Source organism: Perognathus longimembris, chromosome 4, assembly GCF_023159225.1.
Source record: "Perognathus longimembris pacificus isolate PPM17 chromosome 4, ASM2315922v1, whole genome shotgun sequence".
Taxonomy (NCBI): domain Eukaryota; kingdom Metazoa; phylum Chordata; class Mammalia; order Rodentia; family Heteromyidae; genus Perognathus; species Perognathus longimembris.
In genome coordinates, this window is record NC_063164.1 from 35,592,979 (window position 1) to 35,619,133 (window position 26,155).

A 26,155-nucleotide genomic window follows, 5' to 3' on the forward strand; every position below is an offset into this window, starting at 1 on the left:
AGTGCGCTGATCAGGAGCCAAATACCTTCATCATAAGTTACCCAGTCTGTGGCATTATGTCATAGAAACAACAAATGATCCATAAAATTTACTAAGATTTTGGTCTTTTTTTTTTTTTTTTTTTTTTTTTTTTTTTTACTATTTTTCTCCTTAATGAATTATCTCAAGGAGTTTGAACTGGTTCTGCCCATTTGCTTGGTCTGTTGACAACCATAATAACTAGACAGGCAGTGTTTCTCTACCTTTCTTGACTCACAATATTTAAACTTCTCTTAGACAAAATTGAATAGAGGTTCTTAAAGTATGATTCTCAGAATACTAATGTCTCTGAATCTTTTTCAGGAGATTATCAATATAAAAATATTTGCACAATGGCATAATGATAGTATTTTCTTCTTTTACTGGGTGGACATTTGTGGCAATCATACAAAATTGTTAGCGACACAACTTCTCTAGCACTTATCAGACAAAAGACAGTGTAGAACATTCTACATTGTCATTATAATTGGCATCTTTATGTACTAACAGGATGGGAAAAAATAATCTAACCAAAAATATACTTGTACAGCAATAGAAATAGTAACTTCATCTTAACTTGAACACTATTCACATCTTCTTAATGGTCTGTGAAACAAATAACAAAACAGACATTAAAAAAAACTGTTGAGACTGAACTAGAAATAAGTAGAATTGTGTGATGATCTACGTCAAATTCTGAGAAAAAAACTTTTTACTGTGTAACATTTTTCTATGCAATAAATATGTACTGCTGTTTAGCAAACTGAGATTTTTGTGTCAACATATTTATTCGGCTTAAGTATATGTTTCTATAAAGTGGGCATGAGCATAATGTTTTCTACAAAATTATCCTGGATATTGTGATGAAGGAAAACCTGAAAGGAAAAGAACATATCTATATTTTAGCTATGTCACATCCATTATTTTAACTTACATATGTAAAATGCATAGGTAAATATTGGCATTAGTCATAGTTTAAGAGGAATTTTCTCAAAAAGCCTATGATTCAGACTATTTTTTACTGTTGTTGTTTTTGCCCATATTCACTCATGAAAACTCCCCTCTAAATTGTCTCTCAGCTTAATTACAGAATTTAAAAAAATTTCTGTGAAATCCCGAATAATGAATAATGCCTCAGTTTTCTGTCTCAACTGAACCTAGGAGGTGATGACTCATCTCTTAACATTTACAAATTTTCCTGTGGAATTATTTTGGTAAGAGGGTTGTTTCCTTAGTCTAGCCACATTGATTCCAAAATTAGTAATTCCAAGACGAAATGTTTACCATGAAATCTTTGCATTCGGGGAACTTCTGTCTTTTATATAATGGGAAGATTCCCTGAAAAGTCCCTTTTAAAAATGCAAATCAACTCGAGACATCTCAATTATTCTTATATTTTAATATAGTTATCTAAGCAAAGGAAAACATAGTATGCCTTTATTGGGAATATTTTCCTTTTGTTTTTATTTCCTTCTACAGCTATTTTTGCTTCATAAATATGTGGGATATTTTCACATTTCCTACACTTTTTATAAAAATATAAAAAAGTATTTTTATGTTACAAGCTCTGTACAACAAAAATTTGGAGAATTCCATTTCAGGTAGAGGAAGCTGATGTCTGGTTTGTCATGTCTGGGACCTCTTCTGGGAAGGCTTAACAGCTAGTGATTAGTTATTTGGACAATTAGGAGAAAAATCACCTAGAACTTTCTTCCTTTGTGATCTGATTTATGAGCTACAGGGATCAAAGCAACCTCAAGTGAAATTGCTTGTGAATCACTTATATGTTACATTCTACATGCTATAGGCTTTTTTCCCCCTCCTTTGATGGCATGGGGTGAGGGGCATTTGCCAGTCCTGAGATTGAATTCCCAGACCAGGTGCTGTCCCTAGGGTGTTTTTCTCAAAGTTAGAACTCTACCAAGTGAGCCACAGATATGCTCCCAACTGTTATTTGTTTGTTTGTTGTTTTGTTTTTTGGTAGTTAAGTGGAAATAAGAATCTCATAGACTATCCTGTTTAAGCTGGCTTCTAACTGCAATCATTAGGTCTCAGTGTCCTGAGTAGCTAAGATTACAGATGTTAGCCACCAGTATCTGGCTACATGCTCTAGGCTTCTTAAGTCAGGGGCTGGCATTCAAGGGAAAATGACAGTATTTCATTAAGGAGCAATCTAAAACAATTTGGTAGAAAATAAAAGAATTTCTATGGTATAGCCTTATAATGCACATGTTATTACTTTATCCTACAGTGTTAACAATACAGGTGATTATGCCTGTTTTTTTCATGTATTTATTTGGAAAACTTGTTATCAATAGGTTGCTAGGTTCTGTTTAACACTTCAAACTTCAAATTTAAGTCCCTCAACTTTTTATGGGTGCTTTGTCAAAAAAGTGACAAAATATTTTAATTTTGCATCACATATTTCCTCAATACTTAAAATTGTAAGTTAATATTAACAATTACACCTTAGATTTCCTGTCATTTGGACTCAGCCAAAAAAAAAAAAAAATAGGAGTACCATCACTTCCCCCACATACCTTCTCTGTTCAACTAAAAAACTAACAATGGGTGATAACTACCCATGTAAACACTTTGATTTCTATGATGATACTGCTCTTTTTAATGTGAAAACTGTGTATTTATCCTAAGGCATCTGTCAAAATGACAAAAGCTTTACAAGTAACCTGCTTTCTACAACTGCTAGGCATCATTTCATTCATAATCAAACAATACGTATTTTCACTGCTTCTTTTTCTATAAGAGTTAAACAAGCTGTTCAGTCTCTTTACCTTCCTCCAAAACTAATTATAACATTTTTGCAGTTTTTTCTTTCACAACCATGTCAAATATGCACACACACACACACACACACACACACACACACACACACCCCACTCATTGCTATAAAGATTTAATAGCTTTCACATATTTCTTGGACAAAACAATTCTGTTTTAAAAGGACAAAAATATTGAATTTTGGTAAATTAAATGTCATGGAAATCAATTTCCTTTTGATGGTCAACTTTTAACCACAGCATGATATATCTGAAATTAGCAAAGTTAAAATACCCTTGCTATTTTATGTGAAGGTCAGATTAAATGTAGACACAGTCAGCTTTCCTCACCTATAACAAAAGGAATAGGTAACCATATTTCCCTTGGCACTGAAAATTCAAGTACAGTTTGTAGAGATGTAAAATTCCTATGTAAAAATAAAGAATTATTAAATATACAGTAATTATTTAGTGCTAATAAATTCACCCCAAATAGTGATCTGTCATTGTTTGTCAACTTTCATCTTGAAGAAATACTTGAGAAAATTATTTTAGCTTAAATAATATTTTGCTAGTGATAAATAAAATAAGAATTTTATTTATATGTATTTATGTTATCATGGAACAGTGAATGTTTTATTATTTTTAAACAAATCACAACAATCTAAATTCTAAGATTCTGTGGCTATAACACTGATTTTCAAAAGTGTAGAATCCATTGTCTCAGTTTCTATGAAGATTAATATCAACAACTATAGAGATAGTTGCATAAAATATAAAGTGAAATCTAATATCTATTCTCCAGAGAGCTAATCTCATATATTTCTTTCCTTTTCTTTTCTATTATTATTGTAAAGGTGATGTACAGAGGGATTGCAATTACATAAGTCAGGTAATGAGTACATTACTTTTTGAGTAGTGTCGTCTTTTCCCTGCATTTTAAAATAAGACTAACCCCACACCAATGAGACTTTTATATTGGAACACAGAAAACACGCCAACTACAAAGTATAAAAAGGAATGAAATACTGATGATCACAGGAAAAATTAACAAAATGAAATAAAAGGACAATGCAACAACTAAGTAAAACTAACAGTAGGTTCTTTGAAAAGATGCACAAATTGGCAAACCCCTTTAAGTTAATGAAAATCCAAATGAATACATTTACTGATTTAAAAAAGAAGCAAAATTTCGAAAGCTTCTGCTGGCATGCACAGAACGATTCCACTAAATTGTAAATTAAATGATTGATTATATACATAAACTTTTGTTTGTTGTCCCCAGGAGCCAGACATGAAACCTTAGGTACATGACCTGGAGCAAAGGCAGGCAAATTAGTATGCCAAGTGAGTTACCAGTAAGAAGAATCAATGTCTGGTGGACTTTTTTGGCCTGACAAACTTTAGACTGATAAAAGGACAACTGCGTGGGTTGGGACCAGAATCAATTCACCAAAGCACGACTGGATTTTTCTACCCTTCTGTTATTATAGCCATACTTACTATTTTATTTGCTTTCTGTAAGTAGACAAAGCAAGAGCATAAGGAGCTGAGCAAAGGCCACCAAGCATGAACTTGGCCACAGGGTAGCAGGTAACTGATGACTATGTGGGTCCTCTCAGGGCAAAATGTGGGCACAGAAATGAGCAAACAGGAAGAAAACTTTTGGATAACCAACAACAGCACTAAGTGCAACTCCCACTCCAATCCATCACGCATACATACATATAATTCTCCCAAAGAAAACTGTCAGCTACATGGGTTCATCAAAGTACCCATACCTGGGCATGGACCTATGGGAGAGTGAAGCTGCTCAATAAATAAGTCTTTGGACCTCTCTGACCTAGTACAACCTGGTCCTGCCGCGGTGGGATAGGTAAAGCCACTGGGTGGCTGAGTCTCCAGCACAAGACAAAGGGGGTGGGGGGAGGGGATTAAGAAGGCTGGATGCAACCCTAAAACATCTATACAAAACCAGCTCTGTTTGTGTGTATGTGTGTGTGTGAGAGAGAGAGAGAGAGAGAGTGTGTGTGTGTGTGTGTGTGAGAGAGAGAGAGAGAGAGAGAGGGAGAGAGGCAGATGAGACATTTACTTTTTACTTTACAAATTAATTGGAAAATTAGCACTATATTTGGTTTTGGTTTTCCCCTTTCACAGTTTTATATCAGTGGTATGGTTTGCCTCTTTATTACTCTTAATTATTCTATGACTGCAGTCCTTTGCAACAGCATTCTTCCCTATAATAATTAAACTATATTCTTGTACATTATTATTTAAGTTACCTTAGTTCACACATTTAATCGCATTCCCCCTTCATCTTCCTTATTTCTCATTTCTTCCCTCTTTTGTAACTAATTTTTAGTACCTGCATTGTAGCTTCCTTACAAATAATGTAACATGTAATAATGCTAGTCCCTTTCATTTTTAATCTTATTGGTGACATAGAATATGTGAGAAGGGATTTGGATTATGTTCATTTTTATTGATTTAAGTTGAACTAAAATATTTAGTATGCAATATGCTTTTAAATTCATGAAAAAAAGATTAGCATAGATCACAGCCTTATACTATTTGTGATGGAAATATCTAAAACAAGTTTGATAATAAGAAATGTACTCACTGCCTTACATATGAAAATGTAACTTTCTGTACATCACTTTGACAATTAAAATAAATAAATTTAGGAAAAAAATCAATGAAGTCAGCGATATCACTCATTTGTAAACCAGAACTTAAATAAAGAAGCAGAAAAAGGAGGATAGTGAGCTTGAGGTAAGTTTGGGGTACATAACAAGACCTATCTCTAAACACCAACAGGAATAAGAAGAATGAAAAGGATGAGAAAAGGAAGGAGAAGGAAGAAGAGGAGAAGAGAAAGGAAAACAGCGAAGGCATATGAGGAAGAAGAGGAGAAGAAGGAATAAGAACAATAGGAGATATAAATTATAAACATGCTTCTGTATGATTTATACACATCCATCAATATTTGAAGGATACCCACAGACTTCCAATTACTCCAAAAAATGAAGTTTTTCTATTTCCCCCAATTTGGTCCTAAGAACAATGAAGGATGAAATAGTGGAAGAAAGGCTTCCCTGGGCACTGCTCAAACCCAAACTCCTTGACAGGTAAGTGCAAAATGATTTTGGACTATAGACATTCACACACTGAGGCCAAAGGAAGATATGCAAAGGAAGGGATGACAAAGCCTCAATAGCTAGGTGCATATGATCATATAAAATCATATTTTCTGAAACAAACTGTAAGAAAAGTAAATAAAATATTTTAGTTTCTGTTTTTGTTTTTTAATTCTTATGTCTTATTTGTTGGTTTGTATTTGGGAGGGTAAGGGAGGCACAAAAAGGATGGAACACAGGGTAAACAAATATAATAGTGGAACTCACTAGACACTGTGGAAAATGAACTATACATCTTGTGGGTGGAAATAGAAAGGAAAACTGGGAAAGAGTGGGGGAGAAGGGGAGACATGGCTCAAAAAGAATTATACTCATTTTCTGATTCATGCAGCTGTAAGGTCTCTGAAATCATCTCCATAATAACAATAAAAATGTAAAAAAGAAAATTATGGCCCCAAAACCTACTGGATAAAAGCAAAGGATAGCAAAACACAACCACAGAAGAAAAATTACACATAATAATTACTAATATTTGCAAATTGTCTTACTTTTATATTCATATGCCTGATGATTGTTCTCAACTTTGAAAATTTAAGATCCCTTTTTGTGATATTATCTAAAATCTTGTGAATATTAACTCTAACCAGCAGCTAAGTTTTTGAAATCTACCTCTGCAATACAGCTATTTTTTTCTGTCCTATTTACATTCAATGGTTTTACTCTGAAAGTATTACTCCCAAAATTTTATCACTCCTGAAATCATGTTATGTATAATTGCATGACTAATCAGCTTACATTAGAACTAAAATTGTGTATTTTCCTCTGCTGATGGATAGAAATATTTTAATACTTCTTCTATTAACTTAATGGCATCATTTGGCACTTGAAGCATTCAAAATATGATCTCAATAGCCTTTGCATCATTCTTATTTTCCAAGTTGTCTTCAGCTGTGAGGGGAACTGTCAGTGTACCTAGGATACTGCACAGATGTCATGTATTTTCTTGGTAGTACACCTTTGTCACACTTCTTATGTTTAAATTTTCTTGCCCATTTTGTGTTTCTTCTGTCCAAATTCTTCCCACAGAGATTCAGTAAGGTCAACACTGTGCTAAACATTTTACACACGAACATTGGAAACATCATGTTACTTCTCTGTGGGAAAACAACTTATTCATGGGTGGAATGTACCTTATGAAAAGCAACTCAGAGAACTAAATGCCCCACTTACATGGTTATGTTGTTTTCCATGCATGAATTACAAGACTATCATATTTATATGTAACTAGTCCCTGGAGAAAAAAGAACTGAAAAAGGCACATAAATATTTTGTCCTGATTCGTACTAATGAATCACATAGTTAAACCTGACTCAAATGAAGTATAGCAATGTAATTTGGGAGTTTGTCCAGGGAGAAGAAGAAATAGGTATTGGTCAATCCTCCGGTTACACTATACACATAAGAACATTTCAAATATCCTCTTTATCACAAAATGTACATTCCTCCTAGCCAGAGACCCTGTATGATATACAAAACAAATATAAGCAGAGAAGTAAATTTCATTTCTATATTTGTGAAGTTAGTTATTTTAAGTAATTGTAACATAATTAGTGGGATGTTTAGCTTAAATTATAATTAAAATGAGGGCTGTATGTAATTATAACTATGGCCCAAGAATTTGGGGATCTAAAGAAAGATGATCACTTGAAGCTAGAGGTTTAAGACCAGGATGAGGAACATAGTGAGATAATTAGATTATTTTCTCTCTCACTCTCATTCTCTCTGCATATATATATATATATATATATATATATATAATACTGGACAAAGAGAATAAATCACAAATCACTTCTGTAATCTCAGTACTAAAAATGTAAAGCTGTTTAATATGTGAATTAACAAACAAATCAAGTGTGATAATTTAAAATTATATTCCAGTTATGGACAAGAAAAAGTAGAAAAGCCATGGCCTTAGGCCAGATTAAGGAATAAAAATTGATGTTTCAAATTTGAAAAATTCACAAGATAAAGTACTGAGACATGACTCAAGTAGTAGGTCACCTGACCAACAAGTTCAGGGGCCTTAGCTCAAACTCTGTTGTGTTTGTTTTTTTTTTTTTTAATATATTGTTAGAATACATTGTGAAACGTGAGCATGTATTTGCTTCATGAAAAGATTATATGTGCACCACAATAGAATAGCATTTATATTTTTTATTCCTACTAGATTTTTCTCCTGGCTGGCTCATTGGGACTGGTACTCCTACTAGATTTTGGAAGGACAAGTTAATTATCTCAATTCTCCTGACTTCCTAATTCTGATGTATTAACTATTTTTGAAAATGTATTTCCTCTCATAATCTTATGTCCATTATTGCACTGGCAAATAAATTGAATATAGTTTGTAAGCCTTCCAAATGACAATGAAAATGGCATTTCCATACAATGGAGAATTTTAAACCAATGTCTATATTACCTCAATGAGTTAAAAGTTATCTAGGAACAATGGAAAAGCATACCCGCCCCCCTTTGCCATTGAATAACAGAATTGTTAATACACAGGTTTTGAATGAAAGTTTTGAGAGCCAACCATACAATGAATCAACCCATAACACGTAGAATGTAATGGAGATTTACCAGATATGGTTTGGTTTGGTGCTTATTGTTATCTCCATAAATCAATTCCTCCAGATGTTGCCAGGCAACAATGACTGATAGAGATTTCTTATTCATAAAGTGAACCTTAATGGAAATACAATATACTTAAGGTTTTTATCACCTGTTCAGGTAGAATGATATGTAAAATTACTTTAATCATAATCTCATAAAAATCAATGTACAAATTTATATTGAAAAAGTGACAGTGCCATTATTAGAATGATCTATAATTGGGATAACTATCATAATAATTTTAAGAATATGGTCTATATTGCATAGCAAAAGAGGGTCTTTGGTGAAATATTTAAATTAGTGTAAATAATGAATTGTATGACTGAATTTATACGAAGTAGATCAATGTAATAGTAATGAAAAGTTAGCAGACTTAAAGATATTATTGAGGAGTGTGATAAAAATAGTTGTTTTCACTAATTTTATATTGAGAACAAGTTCAATATGGTAAACACTGGTCTATAGATAACTGCAATAAAAACACAAAAAAGAGATTTATTGCTTTTGATCTAAGATATCTGTGGACACATAAGTCATATATTATGAGGTATATTTGACATTTTTATATAACGTGGTAGAAATATAACTTTTAATAATGACTTCTAACAATTATACAAATAATGTTTCTCTTTCCTTTTAATAGTATGTATGTTTTGTATTTATGGAAAAACATTCAAAAATAACAAATAATTGTGTGTACATACTTTTAGGCCTGTTGGAATGGTATAGTATCTACTTATCAAGAGTAAAGCAGTGATTTCAAATCTTAGCACCACAACAAACAGAAAAATCTAACCTCCCAGCATTTATAGTTCTGTGTTGCATAGCAGTTACAAATTTGCTACTCTAATCTACCTCATTTCCAATTTCTGTTATTACCTACCATTCAGAGTAGAATGGATATAAAGCAAGGCATTGTAACATTATGAGATCAATGAATAAATTATTTGGAAATACTAAGGATATATTTGATAATCCCATTTCCAGTATGGTTGAGTTGATTATATGTACTCAAAGTATTACTAAATACATGTAAAATTTTTGGATGCAGTAGAGATGGGGTGAGACAAGAGAATATAAATGGAATAAAGGGAGAGAGGAGAGCAAGAAAGAAGGGAAAAAGGAAAGAAAGGAAGGGAGGGAGGGAAGGAGGAAGGAAGGAAGGAAGGAAGGAAGGAAGGAAGGAAGGAAGGAAGGAAGGAAGGAAGGGAGGGAGGGAGGGAGGAAGGAAGGAAAGAAGGAAGGAAGGAAAGAAAGAAAGAAAGAAGCAAGGAAGGAAGGTAGGAAGGAAGAAAGGACGGGAAAAGAAAAAAGAGAAGGGAAAGAAAAGAGAAAGAAAGAGATCAAAGAAGAAGAAAGAAAAATCAGGACTTAAGTATTCATTTCCCTTTACTATGCAACAATGTACTCCAAATAGTGTCTTAGCAGAGATTTGCTATGCTACAGAACAAGATATTGGAAGGTACTGTCTTTGAAGAATTAAATACAAGATTCCGGTAGAGGTACATCATTGTGGAAATTTGTATGGTAGCATATATTTGCTTGCCTAGGATTCCCACATATCTTGGTCAAGACCTGGAAGATTATATTTCTTGATCCAATGAGATATACCTTTTCTCTCAGCAATAATATAATTCTAACCTTTTTTTCTTTTTTTCCATCATTGAAGCTGATTCAGACCTCATAGGAAGGCCTTTATGATTTAATAAAGCCTACTCAGTGAGGTTGTCAAAGAAAAAATAATTTTACTTTTATCTTTTCCCTTATATTAAGTAACTTATAACATCTTTAGAGTCCCTGGATGCCCAGAATCACTTGTTAAGAACATTTGGGCCATTATTAGATAAAATAACAATTACTTGGTCACAGCAATGTTATACACTGCATAAGATCATCTGGTACTTCATAAAGCTTGTAACTCACTAACAAGGACTACAGAGCATAGATATGCTGGACAACAAGATAATGAGCCTTCTGAACTGACTGAATTGGTTCAATTCCATCAAACTCTACTAATTTCAGAAGAAATTTTCAATTTACTATGTTAAGCTCATGATTGGCCTTAGGTAACTGGAACCATGGAAAGAGATTGGCAGAGAAGGGTCTACTGCATTATATAAATGCGCTCCAATATATAGCAGTGTTTGAATTGCTCTCTACAACGTGGAAGACATTGTTTTAATTTTTATTACTTACACATTTCCACAAAGTTACTAAGTATCACTTCCTTAATAGTAATCCTCTATTTTTACCTTTCTTTTACATTTAAAATAGAAAATACTATATTTCGCTCTCCTGTCAATTACTTGTCTTAAAAAATGATTGCTTTATTTGCTACTTATGATCATATATTAACTATCCAAAATAATGAAAATGTCATTGTGACATTTTTATCAATTCATGTAATGTCCTTTAATCATATTCACTCCCTCTTCCTCTTTCTTATCACTTCTCCATGAGCTCTGTTCTCCAATGAAGTAAACGTTACAGATGTTTAGTCTTTAAGGGTTTCAGTAAAATAAAACAGAACTGAAAACCACAAGAAATGTAAGTTAATTCCTAAGGAGAAAACAAAAATTATTCAGAAAGCCCATTTTAAAATTTTTAGTAAATTTTAAAGAATTAATTCATTTATTGAGTAACTTACTCGAAAATTTAAGTATATCTACATGGTGTAAAGTATTGTATATAGTATAACATATGATTATATTAGTTTGACTTTCCTCCCAGAGATTGCAAAATATGATCACAAAGAAAGAGACAAATACAAAAATTGGGTTTTTACATACATTTGTAGATAGTTTAATTTTGACAATAGCCCCCAAACTAATTTTATTAGTTTATTATTCCTTATGCTAACTTTATTGGATTATAAACTATTTGACCAGATAAAGATCACCATGAAATATTTTAGAAAAATCTGAATTTTAGCCTATGGTGATGATTAAGTATATGTGTTTCAACAATTTCTGCAAATTCACTACATGAAATTTACATGCAAAATTTACTTTTCTTTTCTATGTTTTAAAACAATGCATGTAATTACTTAAATTTTATTTATAGTTGGATGAACTACTAGATGTACACACTGATATATAAGCCATGGGATATCACGGTTAATAATACAATTGAGTAGATTTGTGGATTTGGATAGATGTGGTGGTTGAAGTACTCTTTACATACTGATGAATGTTGCATGTCCCAATTACAAAACTATCACATTTTAATAGCTCCTCTAGTGTTCCATAACTCATATTTTTTCACTTTTACCCAGTATTTTATTTGTATTATATTTTATAGTTACATAAATGCAAAATTTCTTTTTCACAAAAATGGCTGAGGTAGCAAACAATGCAAAAGGAAAAGAGAATGAAAACAGCGACTAAAGAGGGAATCTTTTTGTTTGAGTCATTTTATATGATATGATTTTATATGATCATCTGTCCATATCCATGGAGCCTTTGCCCACTACTCCTATGTCTAGCTTTCTTTGACCTCTGTATACAAATGTCTAGGATCCTATATAATTTATGATATCTTGGCTTTATTTATTCGTTTTGGTCATTCAATATGTTTACTTGTAGATTTATAGGTACATTCTACTTAACATAAATGAGGGAAAACATGCAGGCTATGTTTCTTTAGTTCTCAGTTACTTCACTTAATACAGTATTTTCCAAATCTTTCCATTTCCTTATGAGTGGTACAATATCGTTCTTTCGATAGATGAGTAGAATTCCATTGTATGTGTGCATGCGCATGCATGCGTGTGTGTGTGTGTGTGTGCCTATGTGTGTGTTACATTTTATTGTTCCATTCATCTGCTGAAGACATCTAGGCCGATTCCATATCTTGGCTATGGTAAACAATGCTGCAATAAGCATGGTTTTGTTGCTGGCTTTAGTGTGGCATGGTTTGTGGTTCATTGAATAAATGCCAAGAGTGGTATTGCTGGGTCATAGGGAAGGTCTATGGTTAATCTTTTAAAGAATCTCCATAAGGCTTTCCAGAGTGGTTGAGCAAGCTTACATTCCCATCAACAATGTAATAGGGGTCCCTTTTGGCCACATCCCTGTGAGCATTTGTTATTGTTAATTTTCTGGCTAATGGCCATTCTAACTGGCGTGAGGTGTAATTTCAATGTTGTTTTGATTTTCATTTCTTTTAAGACCACAGATGTTGAACATTTCTTCATGTGTCTATTAGACATTCTTTTTTCTTCCTCTGAGCAGTCTCTCTTTAGGTCTTTAAGCCCATTTTTTGACTGGGTTGTTGTGTTTTTGATGGTTTATTTGGGAGGGGATTGATTTTTTTTACCTCTAAGAATATTTTGGATATGAGACACTTGTCTGATGTACAGGACAGGTACATAAAAGATGGAAGAAACGTAAACAAATAATGAAAAAATACAACATTGATACTCATCAGACACTATGGAGAAAATGAACTAGATAGCTTACATGTGGGGATGGACGGGAAAGACTGGGAAAGAACAATGGAAGGAGAAAAATGGTCCAAAAAGAATTGTTCTGATTGTACCTGATTCACATATCTGTAACCACTCTGTATATCAACTACACACTGACAATTTAAATATTTTTAAATTAATGAAGTAAAATTTTTACATATATTTAAAGACAAAAGTGTTTTGCCATAGTTTAAGTTTTGCAGTGGTTTTAAAGATTTATATTATTCATGTGGCTTCCTTTTACATTATTCACATATCTGAATAAAAGCCAATTAACATGTATTGAACTAAATGTCAAGTATATTACCAGTGAAAATATATGAAAATATAAAAAAGGAAAAGTCATTCATACTCATTCTTGTTTTATGGAATAAAATGTGCAATATGAAACTCTGTTGGAGCTGAAGTGGATTTTGTGCAGCAGAATATCCTTACATTGTCAATATCATCGTCTTGATTACATCAATAATAAGCATGAGACTATAGACATTTTTGTATTGATTACAATATTAGTAATTAAAAAGCTAATATTCTGATCATTTCAGAATTCCTGTTCAATAAAGTATTTAATACCATGAAATGGTGTCTTTGAGATATTGAAATGATCATTTTATTACAAAAATGAAAACAAAATGACACCTAGAGCTGCTGCAAGAGTTTTAATTATCTAGTTTTCAATGATTTGAAATATTATTCATGGTTAAATATGCTAGTGAAACAAGAAACTAACAGTAGTTCAGATCAAAAGCATGCACTTTAACTCTGTGTGATTGTGTGTGTGTGTGTGTGTGTGTGTTTTCAGTGCTAGAGTTTAAATTCATTGTCTTTCCCTTGATAGACATTTACTCTATCATTTATTCCTGGCTTTAGACATCTTTGTTTTATCTATCTTTCAGATAGGACTGTATGCTGCTTGTACTGGGACCAGTCTTCCACCATCATTCTCAAACATATATCTGGGATTGCAGTCAAAAGTTATCTTTTTGCTCTGTTGCAATGGGGTTTCAGCAACTTTTGTCTAATTTATAATTCTCCCATCTCTATCTCCAGAGTAACAAGGATTTTAGGATGGAGCCATGCCTGTCCCTAAGACTCCACATCTTGAAAGGAGAAATAAAAGTTTGAGTAGGATGGACACACTCACCTTGAAAACATATTTCACAATTTATTATTTGGCAGTAAATGGTGGGGAAGGTTTTACATTTTCACCTGGAAATCCTCTGTTCTTAATGTAATCCTGGTCTTCGGTTACCCATAGGAAAACCCCTATTAGATACCTCTATATTAAACAGGTATTTTTAGTTCTTTGATCACTCCCTCTTTTTGAACCTTCAGTTTTGGATGATCTCACATATTTAAAGTACTTGTAGACCTGGTAGTTTGGAACAGAGTTGTGAAAATAAGTGTTTTTTTCTAAGAATAACACAAACTTATTGGTAATCTGTTCTAAACATTTTATTCAAGTACATCATCACTTATTTACTTAAGACCTCAGTGGATACACAAGGAGCTTCAAAATATTAAATGAAGAAAAAAATCAATATAAGTTGTATTTTAATTGTATTTTGATATATAATTGATTGTTCTGGACTTTTGTTCTTTTAATTAAGGTAGAACGAACGTGATAAAATGTATATGGACCACCAGTAACCTTAGAATACTTTTGAAATTACACATACCTATGGATCCATCATATTTAGCAAGATGTACAGAACTTCCATATCACTTCCAAGCAATTTCCTATATATGCTTTCAGTCAACTCTCCCTATAATTGTATTGCCTAAAGAAAATTTATATTTGTACTACTTCATAAATTATTCCATATAAAATTTTTTCACACATAGTATAGTAAAACATGATCTCTAAGTTTACAAGGTAAGTATAAAATATGCAATAGGACATTATTGTCATGGAAGTAAATGGAAAAGTCAGGGTATTCTTATAATGGCTATTCAGCATCCTGTGGACATCCTGTCTCATTTAAGGATTGCAATGTGTAAGAAACATTTTCAAAATCTGTAACCCGGTGCAAAAGACTACCTCAAGCCTGTTCATGAAATGTATAGAGATTTTTTTCCCCTTCTCTATAGTGTACCACTGCATCAACAGAGCTCCAGTATAATTACACTAAATTCACATGACGTAGATACAAGTGGGAAATTCTATCTGAGTAGGGGTCAGATAATCTCCAAGAAAACAAGAAGAACATATGAACATTTTGAAGCCTCTGACATCTGTAAAAATATATTGAATATTGCTTAACTCCTATATAGATTCACAGAGGTCTTTATATTGAATATCTATTTCCCCTTTCATTGCATGTCTACCAGTAGATTTTATCCAATGCAGTGACACACTTAGATGAAAAGTTTCAAAGCATGCAAAAGATAAACTATACCCAGAAATTGAAATGTAAAAACCATGACCATGTTCATATATGATGCAGATATCAAAATTCTCAATGAATTTAAAACAATGATGATTAAAATGATTATAATTCTAATGGAAAGAGTAGATCTAATGCAACATGTGTACTGTAAGCTGAGAGACGAAGTTAGAAAAGAGATTAAAAAGAAAATGATTTAAATCAAGCACACAGTGAAATAAGTAAGTACATTAAATATAGAAAAAATATTGACAGGCCATTAGTAGATTTCACAAAGCCAATGAAAACTTGCCAATGGAAATAAAAGGATAGAAAAAAACAACCCAGAAACAACAAATTTTCCAAGACCTGTAGGAATTTTTCTACTGTAATAATTTGTAATTAAGTCAGAAATCCCATAAAATTATAAACATGTGTTTAAAAAGCGTATGTACCTAATGCATGCATTTTAACTTTATTACTCAGATGGCTAAAACAAAAAAACAAACAAACATTTAGTGACATTAAAAGCAGAAATTCAGTTTTCACAATGTTTCCATTTCGACTTTGTAAGTACATGTGCAGCCACCTTGTAATGTTCACTTTCACCAAAGCCATCAACCATGTATGGTGGCTGGTGATCATGAGATCACCATGTTGGAGAGGCCATTGTGAATGATCTGATAAACAGCTCCAGATGAGCTCCCAGCTGTCACCTATTATCAACTGCCAGTCACTTGAGTGAGCCATCTGGGATTCCAGCCAACTGAGCTTTCCAATGCTGAAGTTCCAACTTGTGACTCATAAACATCCAAGAAAGACCCAAGTAGTAGAACCCATTCCAGGATTCTTCACTCACAAAAGAGCAAGATAAAAATGGTTGTTTCATTTTCAGAATTTTGTGACAATCTGTTTTACTGAAATAGCAACCCAAATAAGGATAAGTTCTTGCAGCTTGCATGTCTCTGGGAAATCTACCCATGTTTAACCATGATCTCCCAATCATGTTTCCATATCTCATCCTTACTTTGTGAGGTATATGCATGTAATCAGTAGAAAACACTATTAAAGAAAATGTAAAGATCAATTAATTGTGTTACCAAATGAAACATCTTAACAGAGGATATGCTCTTTCTAAAACTGACTCAGTGAATTTTGGTAAACATTCCCAAGTATCACACCATAGGCATGGTGTAGATGGGCTGAATATAAACATTTTTTTTTTAGTAATGATACATGCTGTGTGAGATGTCCAGCTAATTCCTTTGTATTTATGTAGGTAATTTATAATGAAAAGTATAATAATATTTTTTCATAGTATTACCTTTTCCACTTTCATAATAAAAATGACTCTACCATATATTAAATTCACCTTTTAAACCTAGAGATCATGATTTGATGTGCTACGTGCATGAACACAGTTCTATAGGGAGTAAGTGATGAAATTGTACAACTATGAAATACAATTATATGAGACAAAAAGTCCAGAGGATACTGGACAGACATGTGAGAGCAATCTATAATTGATAAACGTAGGTAAGGTAATTATCAAATATTTGTTAGAAAATTTGATATCTATTAGCTTATTATTAATGCAATTAAATTACCGGAATATTAGTGTCTTAAAACTTTTTCTCCCCCAGTTTTGTATGACAGGATTATATATACTCGTTGGTGAAACTAGGCAAAAATCTTTCTTTGTACCTTTTGAATGGCATTATTCTTTGACTCTGTTTTGACAAAGCCTTATCATCTGTATACTTACTCCTTTTCTTTGCTCTCATAAAAACACATATTATTGGATTAAGGTGTCAAACTATCCTAGAATTATCTATTTCAATATATTTAATTGTAGTTGTAAGTAATTTTCCCAATAAGGCCACACTCACAAGTTTCATTGAATAAAACCTACCCCAAATGAACACATTATACTATCTATAAATGAAATAAGATGATAATGAGACCTATACTCTCATCTAGCTGACTAGATACCTAAAACGTCAAATGATATTATAAGAGATTTATAAAATTTCAGTAGGAAATTATGTTCTAAATAAATATTCAAGCACAAAAATACCATAAAGTAAAGGGATCACAACTTGTTTACATTATAGATTTAACTAACATACTATATATCAAGTAAATAAGAAGTATAGAAAATAAAAGGTAAATATAAAGACATAATGAAGTAGGACATAAATTTTTTGGTTTAGGCACTTTTTTTTTGCCAGTCCTGGGGATTGAACTCAGGTTCTGGACACTGTCCTTGGGTTCTTTTTTCTCAAGGCTAGCACTCTACCTCTTGAGCCACAGCATCACTTCTGGCCTTTTCTATATATGTGGTGCTGAGGAATTGAACCTAGGGCTTCATGTAGATGAGGCAAACATTCTACCGCTAGGCCATAGTCCAAGCCCAGAACATGTTTTTTTTTTTTTTTTTTTTTTTTTTTTGTAAAAGTGATTATTAACTTAAAAGTAAGTTGAAACAAGGAATGAGACATAGAAAAGAAATTCAGGATAATGCTAATCAGTGTTACGGGTAAAAATAGTTTTTAAAGAAAAAAGCATGGTACTAAATTTCTCTAGTTGTAAAAATATTAAATCTCTTAAGAAGACAATCTTCACAGGAAATAATTTTTTAAATAGCATGAAGAGTTACTTAACTTTATTAATATGCTGCATTTTAAGACTAAAGACTACTTCTTTACTCACTATTGACCTAACATGTTGATGATTTAGTGTGGAAAATAGTAAGATGGATCTCCCAATTTTCCAAAGATGGTGGGGCAGTCTACAGAAATCTCAGAAAAATCCTGTTTAGACTAGCTATACTGGAACAAGGATGATGATAATATAAATAAATAATAATGCAACAGGCAGCTATTTCATGAATCAGAATCATTACCTGACATAATAAGATGTTCATAAGTATTAATACCAATCTCTAAACATTTTTGTGATAACTAAAATATATTAAGAGAGAAAAGGAAATGATAGATAAAGTGTGACTAATAATTTATTTAAAGAATAGAATTAGTTTGGCACAATTACATAAATTACAAAGCAGATAATGCACGTTAAAATCATGAATGGTATTAAATTATACTTTTAATTCATTATTAAGGAAAACCACATAGGAGAAAACAATGTTCATCTATAAGTGTTGTTCCAGGAACTTATTTTATTCTCACTCAAAGTATTTACTTTATTTCATTATTATTTATATATTTCTTATGTGTTTTATCTATTGATTCATATCTTCATTCTTTATATCCACGCATTCTACAGCAAATTCATGCACAGATAAAGATTTGTGCAAAGGTGGCTGGACATGATGTTGCCCACATTTAGCACTAACACTCAGAATGCAGAAGCAGTAGGAATGTGGCAGGCCAGACAAGCCTTGGTTATACAGGAAGATTCTGGCTCACAACACTTTTTAAAAATATCTGTAAGTGTGAAATAATATAGGGGCAGATTTATGTGAAATAATAGGGGCAGAGCACTTGTCAAGTATACTCAAGGCCTTAGGTTTTATCCTCAGCAAGACAAAAATAATGTGAAACTGTTTCTGAAAAGCCTGCTTATTCAATATTAATCATGTTCACTTATGTACGGAATGATTTGTATTTTCAAGATACGTTCCTGACTTACATGAGTGAATCTTTTTTATAAAACCAAAAAAAACCCCAAAGTACTATATCTGAACAATATTTCCAATATATAGATAGTGGCTGTCAATTAAATATACATGATTATTTTCTTGTTTTTCCTCATATGTATATATGAATAATAGTAATAATAATAAAAGACCTTAGAAGAAATATACTTTACAATATGGATAGTGGCTGTCAATTAAATATAGATGGTTATTTTTGTGTTTGTTTATCTCTATGTACCTATAAACATTTGTGATAATAATACATTAAAAGAATTGTATTTTACAAGCTTGACATATTTTATGTTAAAAACTATTATCAGCTTTCCATGTAAGATATCTAGATTACTCTTTAGCAGAATTGGGTGCCCATGAGGACAAGCTAGTGAGATTATCTTCTGAAAGCAGGCTTATCTTTTTGTAACCAGACATGATCGTATAAGTTCCTGTTCTATCCAGAAAAAAAGACGAATTTACTGTCTTTTATTCTTTATGCAGGAACATTTTTAGTATAAAGAAAAATACTTTAACAAATTTATATATTTGTTCCGTTTGTACTTTTTCAAAGATCTCTTTCATTTTTATGTACTTAAGTGTTTATAGGACTAAGAATTATTTTCAATTCCTATGCTCATATCCATTTGAATAATTAATTGAAGACTGAAGAAAGAAGTGGCCACTAATATCCTAATTTATTCATTAACTAAAGGTTAAGGACTTGGTTGCCAATAAAAATACAATTCTGGAAATAAGACTGTGGGAATAGAATGTCCCTAGCCTTATATGAAATTCATTGTGAAGTAGAACTTTAGAAAGGTTTCAAATGTATTTTAAATAGTGAGCACTGACATTCAGAACTATTTCATTCTTTTTTAATCCAATTCTTAACAGCCTGTAACAGCATTTCAGAAGTACTACAATTCCTGCCAATAACCTTTCTACAAAAAATAATTTCAGTCAGCATTATCACTCAATGTAACCAACAGAAACCAGAAATCCACTTCAAATGTCCTTCATGTAGCTTGAAGATGAATTCAAGGGGATACAAAATATGAAACTCAGAAGATGAGACCTGACTTTGACACTCACTTCCTCTGATAGAGTAATTTTGTCTCTATATAGATCTTATTGTATAAGAAAAGGGAGAGGGAAAGGAAGCCGCAATGTGTCACCTTATCTAAATATGATACCTGTCATTTCTGGAATTCTGTTTAAAAGATGATAGATGTTCTGTTCAACAAAGAAATCTCTCTCCTTTTTTCCTTCCTTCTTTTTTTTTACTCATATAACAAGTCTTTTAAAAGAGAACTCAGTACATGTAAATTCCTTGCTTGCTGGAGATGATGATGATGATAGAAACTAAAGCCTTGAATAGACTGCAAAGAATGTAGCATAAGACACACTCATTAAGCAGTGAGCAAGAGAATAGCTTCTTTTAATGTGTCACATTTTTGCCCCCATAGGTTGTAATAGTGTGGTTAATAAAACTGTTAAACATATTTGATGCCTTTCATCAAATTTTGCATCAAGAAGAAATTTGGGGGAAAATTACCAAGAAAGTTTAACAGGAATAACTTTTCACCTATCCAGAACTTTAAAGAACCTAGTATTCTTTAAAAATATTACTAGCTTTGTTTTGCTATTTTCTTCATGTTTTTCTTATTTCTGCTAAGTGTTACTTTTGTCAAAATGTAAGCTTGCTTGTGTTCCCCAACATTAGTTACAGTTCCTTTCAGGTGTTGATTCATGGACAAAGAAGCAACTATTTGCCAGCCTTCATTATTCCCTTCTTGTTTCTGTAACCATTAAGGATTCACATGCTCTACAAACCATGTCAGTGTCTTAACTCATGATTGCACAAGATTATGGGGGGAAGTCTCATAGCTCACTAAAGATAGGGCATGCACATACTTTGTTCAATCCAGCAGTAGTAAAAAAAAAATTGTCAGGATAGATCACTGAAAGAGAGCCAATTTAATGAGATAGATAGATAGATAGATAGATAGATAGATAGATAGATAGATAGATAGATAGATAGATAGATAGATCTTTACCTATAAAAACTAAAAAACTAAAAGCAGGGATCGAGCTCTGGGATGGATATGTGGCTGGGTGGATGATGGCAAAGTCGTTGGATGAGTGGGTGAGTAAATGGATACTGATCACATGGATGGGTAGGTGGGTCGGTGGTTGGATGGCTAGATCCAGGGGATGGGTGGGTGACTGGAAGCCCATATGGGAGTACAACCAATTGAACAGGGTCTGGTGAAGGAAAGACGTTTGTTGAGGAGGAAAAGCATGTGAGAATATAGAGGGAGACAAGGAAATATTCGGGCAAAAACAAAAACTTTGCTAGAATGCTTGTCTTCTGCTCTCGTGGGTAAAGCCCTCTTTCTCATGCTAACCTCCCAGCACGCTTATGTCCTGTGTCCTAGAACTCATCATGGAAAAAAAGCAACACTAAAAGCTTATGTCCTCTGTCTTAAAACTCATCATAAAAAAACCTAAAAGCAAATTTTAAATGGCTTGTTGTAAACGAGAACAGAATTTCTATCAATCAACAGGGTGAGATTTAAAACCAATAGAATATGTATAAAACACCTTACCCTAGCGTATTACAAAGGAAGAAGACTACAAAGTAATGGGAGAAGACCACTGGGAATTAGAGAGCCAAAAGCAATTGGATGTATGTAACATTGTTCTCTGGATGAAGGGGGAAAAAGGTGCAGAAAAATATTTGAGAAACTTATGCTAAGAATTTTATGATTTTTGTGAAAAGGATACACTCATATTTCTAAAAGAATCAGTAAGAACCAAACATGTAATATATACAGAATACTGTTCCATGGCAGATTGTAATCAGTTGCTTGTCTTCATTAAGAAAATATTTTTAAAGTATTCATAAGAAAAGCACACATTGTTTACAGAAATCTTTCAAAACTGGAAGTCTAAGAAATGACTTGGGTATTTTTTGTTTGTTTGGTTGGTTTTTTTTTTAGAGTTCTTTGTGCAGAAAGTAATAGCAGACCAAAATCTAAACTTGAGCAACTGAATACAGAGCATAAACTCTTAACAATAGGAATATGTATAATAAACATCATTATTTAAATTTCTTAATAATAATTTTATAAAAGTAAAGTCTTAGCAGGGTAACAGTAGATCATGCCTAGGAGTCTGAGATCTGAGTCTTGTGGTTCAAAGCCAGCATGGGCAATAAGTTACTTAGAAAAAACAGACATGGCACTATTGATCAAGTGGTAGAGCACTAGCCTAGAGCGCAAAGAGGCCCATCAACAGTGTCCAGGCCCAATGTTCAAGCCCATGATCAGAAAAAAAAATAAATAAATAAAATTTTGTAATCCAGATTGCATGGAAAATGAAAGTAAAATACATCAGAATTACTGTGTGAAGTCTAGGCAGGATAAAAGGTTTCTTCTTCATGTCTTAAGAGTTTCCTGTAATCAACCAGTTTCATCTTCATGTTCAAATATCTTCTTTGCTGAATTTTTTTGTAGTTTCTTTGCTGTTAGTTTTATTCCATTGTATTCTGATAAATACCCAAGGTTATTTCAATTTTTATTTATGTTCAATTTTTTAAGTATGCATTCTATCTACAAACTCTCTTCTTAACTGTCTTTTCTGCATTTTAATGGTTTTGATGATTTGTGATTTCATTTTCATTTCATCCAGAGTTTCTGGTGTGAAATCTGCTATTGTTTTATTAGTTTTGCCTCTCTTTGTGATTTATTGCTTCTCCCACCATTCATTTCTTTATTCCATATAGTTAATGTTTTAATTATTATAAGGTTTGGAGAGTTTCGGCTTTATTTTCTCTGTTTGTTATTCCAAAATCCTCCTATAATCAAAATATATTGTAGTCATAATCCTGCCTTTTTGAATAAATATATTTGTACAATTTCTTAACATTTTTTTCTCCATAGAGGGATATTTTATTCTACCCTCCTAATAAGTATATTTCTATACTTTTTCCTTTCACCTGTTATCTTTCATCTACACTCATTGATCCTAATAGAGTTGGTGTTTAACAGTGTCCTAAAGGTATTTCCTATTTCATTTGCACTTGATTAGTATTTTTTCCTTTATCAGAATATTCTTCCATCCCTAAGAAAAGGAAATGGTTAATAATCAAATATTATTAGTTACCAGTCTGTGTAATGTCTGCAGATTTTTTTAAAGGAGCAAAAAATTGGCAACAATGTACAAATTAACCAAACAACAAATCTTTGCAACATGAAAAATAGAAATAGTATTATATTTTTGTTGGTGCAAATGAGAGTAGCTTTTATTTTTTGTTCTTAAATTGATTCAGTTAGACCAGTCAGGGTTGTCTGGTTTCGAGATTTAACTCAATGCCAGAGTGTCCCTTCTTAGCCAATAACTCTCTGATCCAGTGCCATAGTGCAGAAAATTTTCTTTGCAATTTCCCATGCTGGCTTTCAAATAAAAAACTATGATTTCTCTGCATCTGGTTTGAATTTTTACTTGACCCTTGGCAGTCTCCGTGTCCCCAGGGCACTATCAATTCAATCTGTTGTCTAGATCACTGTGGTTTCCCACTTAGTGTCAACAGTGTTAGGCTCTGAGGGCTTGCTTTTGGTCTTCAATCATACTGCTTTATCTGTGTCAAGGTCTCTAAGACACACCTGTAACTAGTGACAGGGTTGTTCAGGTCAAGACTCTTATTATTTGTGGTACAGGATTTTTTTCACTAGTTGTTTGCGCTCTACTGTTCGGCAGGATTGGCCAGCAGAACTAGCGTCTGTCTCTAGGATTTCTTCTTGGCAGGGTGCGCCAAGAACTCTGCTACTGCTCTGACACTCCTTACTCTGTTTGCACCCACCAGCACTCACTTCTATATCTCTTGGTATCTGTTGGCGTCCTTATAAGATGCTAGTGCAAGCAAGTTTATTGTGCCATCAGAGATAATGAAACCAAAATCAAATCAGGCAGTTTGGTCTGAGAATATTTCCAAATTTTCCTGTTTGGGGCCAGGTGCTACAGTTCACACATGTAATCCCAGCTACTCAAAACGATGGAAAAATTCACAGCTTGAGTCCAAACTGAGCCAAAGATTTCTTACGGGCACAAATTAATGGCTTGTGTCCATAAAAAAACAATATTTGTTAATTCACGTTTTATGTATGAAGAAATGTAATTAGAATATATATTGGTTGCACAATAGATTTTTTTTTAGTTCTTAAAATTTTGGTCCTCTATCTTCTCTTCTATTTCATATTTCTCTTATTATTTTTGAAACAATATTGAAAAAGATTACATGGAAACTTTTTTGTTTCTATCTAGAGAAAATTCTTACTGAAGAAGTCTGTGAGATTTCCAAGTTCAATTTGGTCCAGTTTTGTTTGAACTCTAGCTCAGACAATGACATTGTCAGTTCTGCAGAGAGTTTCTGTATTCGACCAAAACATTACTCACATTTGCATGTAATTACATAGTTTGTTGTATTCAAAGCTCAGGTTCTACGTATTTTGTAATATATTCAGGCTATCAAAGAGAAGCAATGAAGAGGAATGATGGGAACTTTTCTTATCTTTGTTGACATTTTAAGTGTTCTGAGTTTGGTGGCTTTTAGAATATGACATTTTGATGTTCACTTAACTATTTGAAATGGCAATTAGGGAATTGGAACTTGTACCAAATCTTGTTATTTAACTTTAATTATAATCCTCACTGTCTCAGCTGATAAGTTATTAAATTAAAACTGTTCTTATAAATGGAAAATAATTATTCTAATCTGTTCTTTGTATTTTCAACTTGTCACTCTTAGGGAAGCAGAGTAACATGAGAGTGTCAACCAATTAAATTCAGGGTCCATAATAGCTAAATAGTATTAGAAAGTGTAACTTCAAATATTACATCTTTTCAAGCAATTATATAAACAAAATCAAATGATCTTTAACAGAAAGATTCATTTTGTTACTAATTTTGTTATTTACTTCATTGTAATTCAGCTTTTTTGGAAAATATTAGAGGGATTCCCACCAAATATCACAGATTAAAATGCTCAAAGTAGTATTCACATTTACTACATAAATGAATTTATTTTAAAGTAACTTGTAAATATTTATTGGTGTCTAATATATTTTCTAGTAACTTATATAAAGAATAAAGTAAAAGATTCATTGGGAAATAAAAATAAACAATGCACTTCAGACTAAATAAATGGGAATACAAGTAAAATTATATTTATAACCCATACATGACATTATACAAAGAATTGTTCTGATCATTTTAAATGTCACATAGATAATTTGATTCTTTTCCCAAAGAAATCTTTTTGGCTTATACCAAAAACTACTAAATGGAATTTTATGAACTCCATCCAAAGAAATCCTTCTTTTATACAAATGAACTAAAGGTATGTTTTCCAGGAAAGATGAATAAAACCCTTTCTCTGAAGACATAGTGCTGGGAGTTCTTAAAGTTAATTCATTGCAATCTTTATGTTTGAAATTCCAGTTGATATATTACAGAACATTAAGTATGTCAAAACTTCCAATTCATTTTGTGAGGGAGAAAATATTTACACTCATGAATGGATCGATTCCTCCCAGCATGATGTGTTACTTTACTTTAACTCACTTCTAAAATATGATCTAGTAGATAATTCTGAAAGTGGTGTTCTTTCTTGGTAGATGCGCTGCTCAAAAACTTCTATAAAATGTGTGCTTTCTTTTTCCATACTGAAATGTATTAATAGGTAATAATATATTTACTTTCTAATATGTTATATTCATATGAAATTTTAATTAGTATACACTATTAGAAAGCAGGATTTTAAAATTAAGTATAATTTTGAAGGCAGCCCAATGCAGACATTTTAATGTAGTCCCAACCCCCCTTCTCTTTTTCAACTGCCTTTGGTCAAAGTAAAATCTTTGCCAAATCACTGAGATTATGCCCATCACATCTACAGCACAGGACAAATTGAATAGTACAATTTTAATACTTGATCTTTGGCATTCTCTTGCTTTTCCAAATTCCCAACAGCATCCTTTTATTTTTGTATATGATCCTCCATG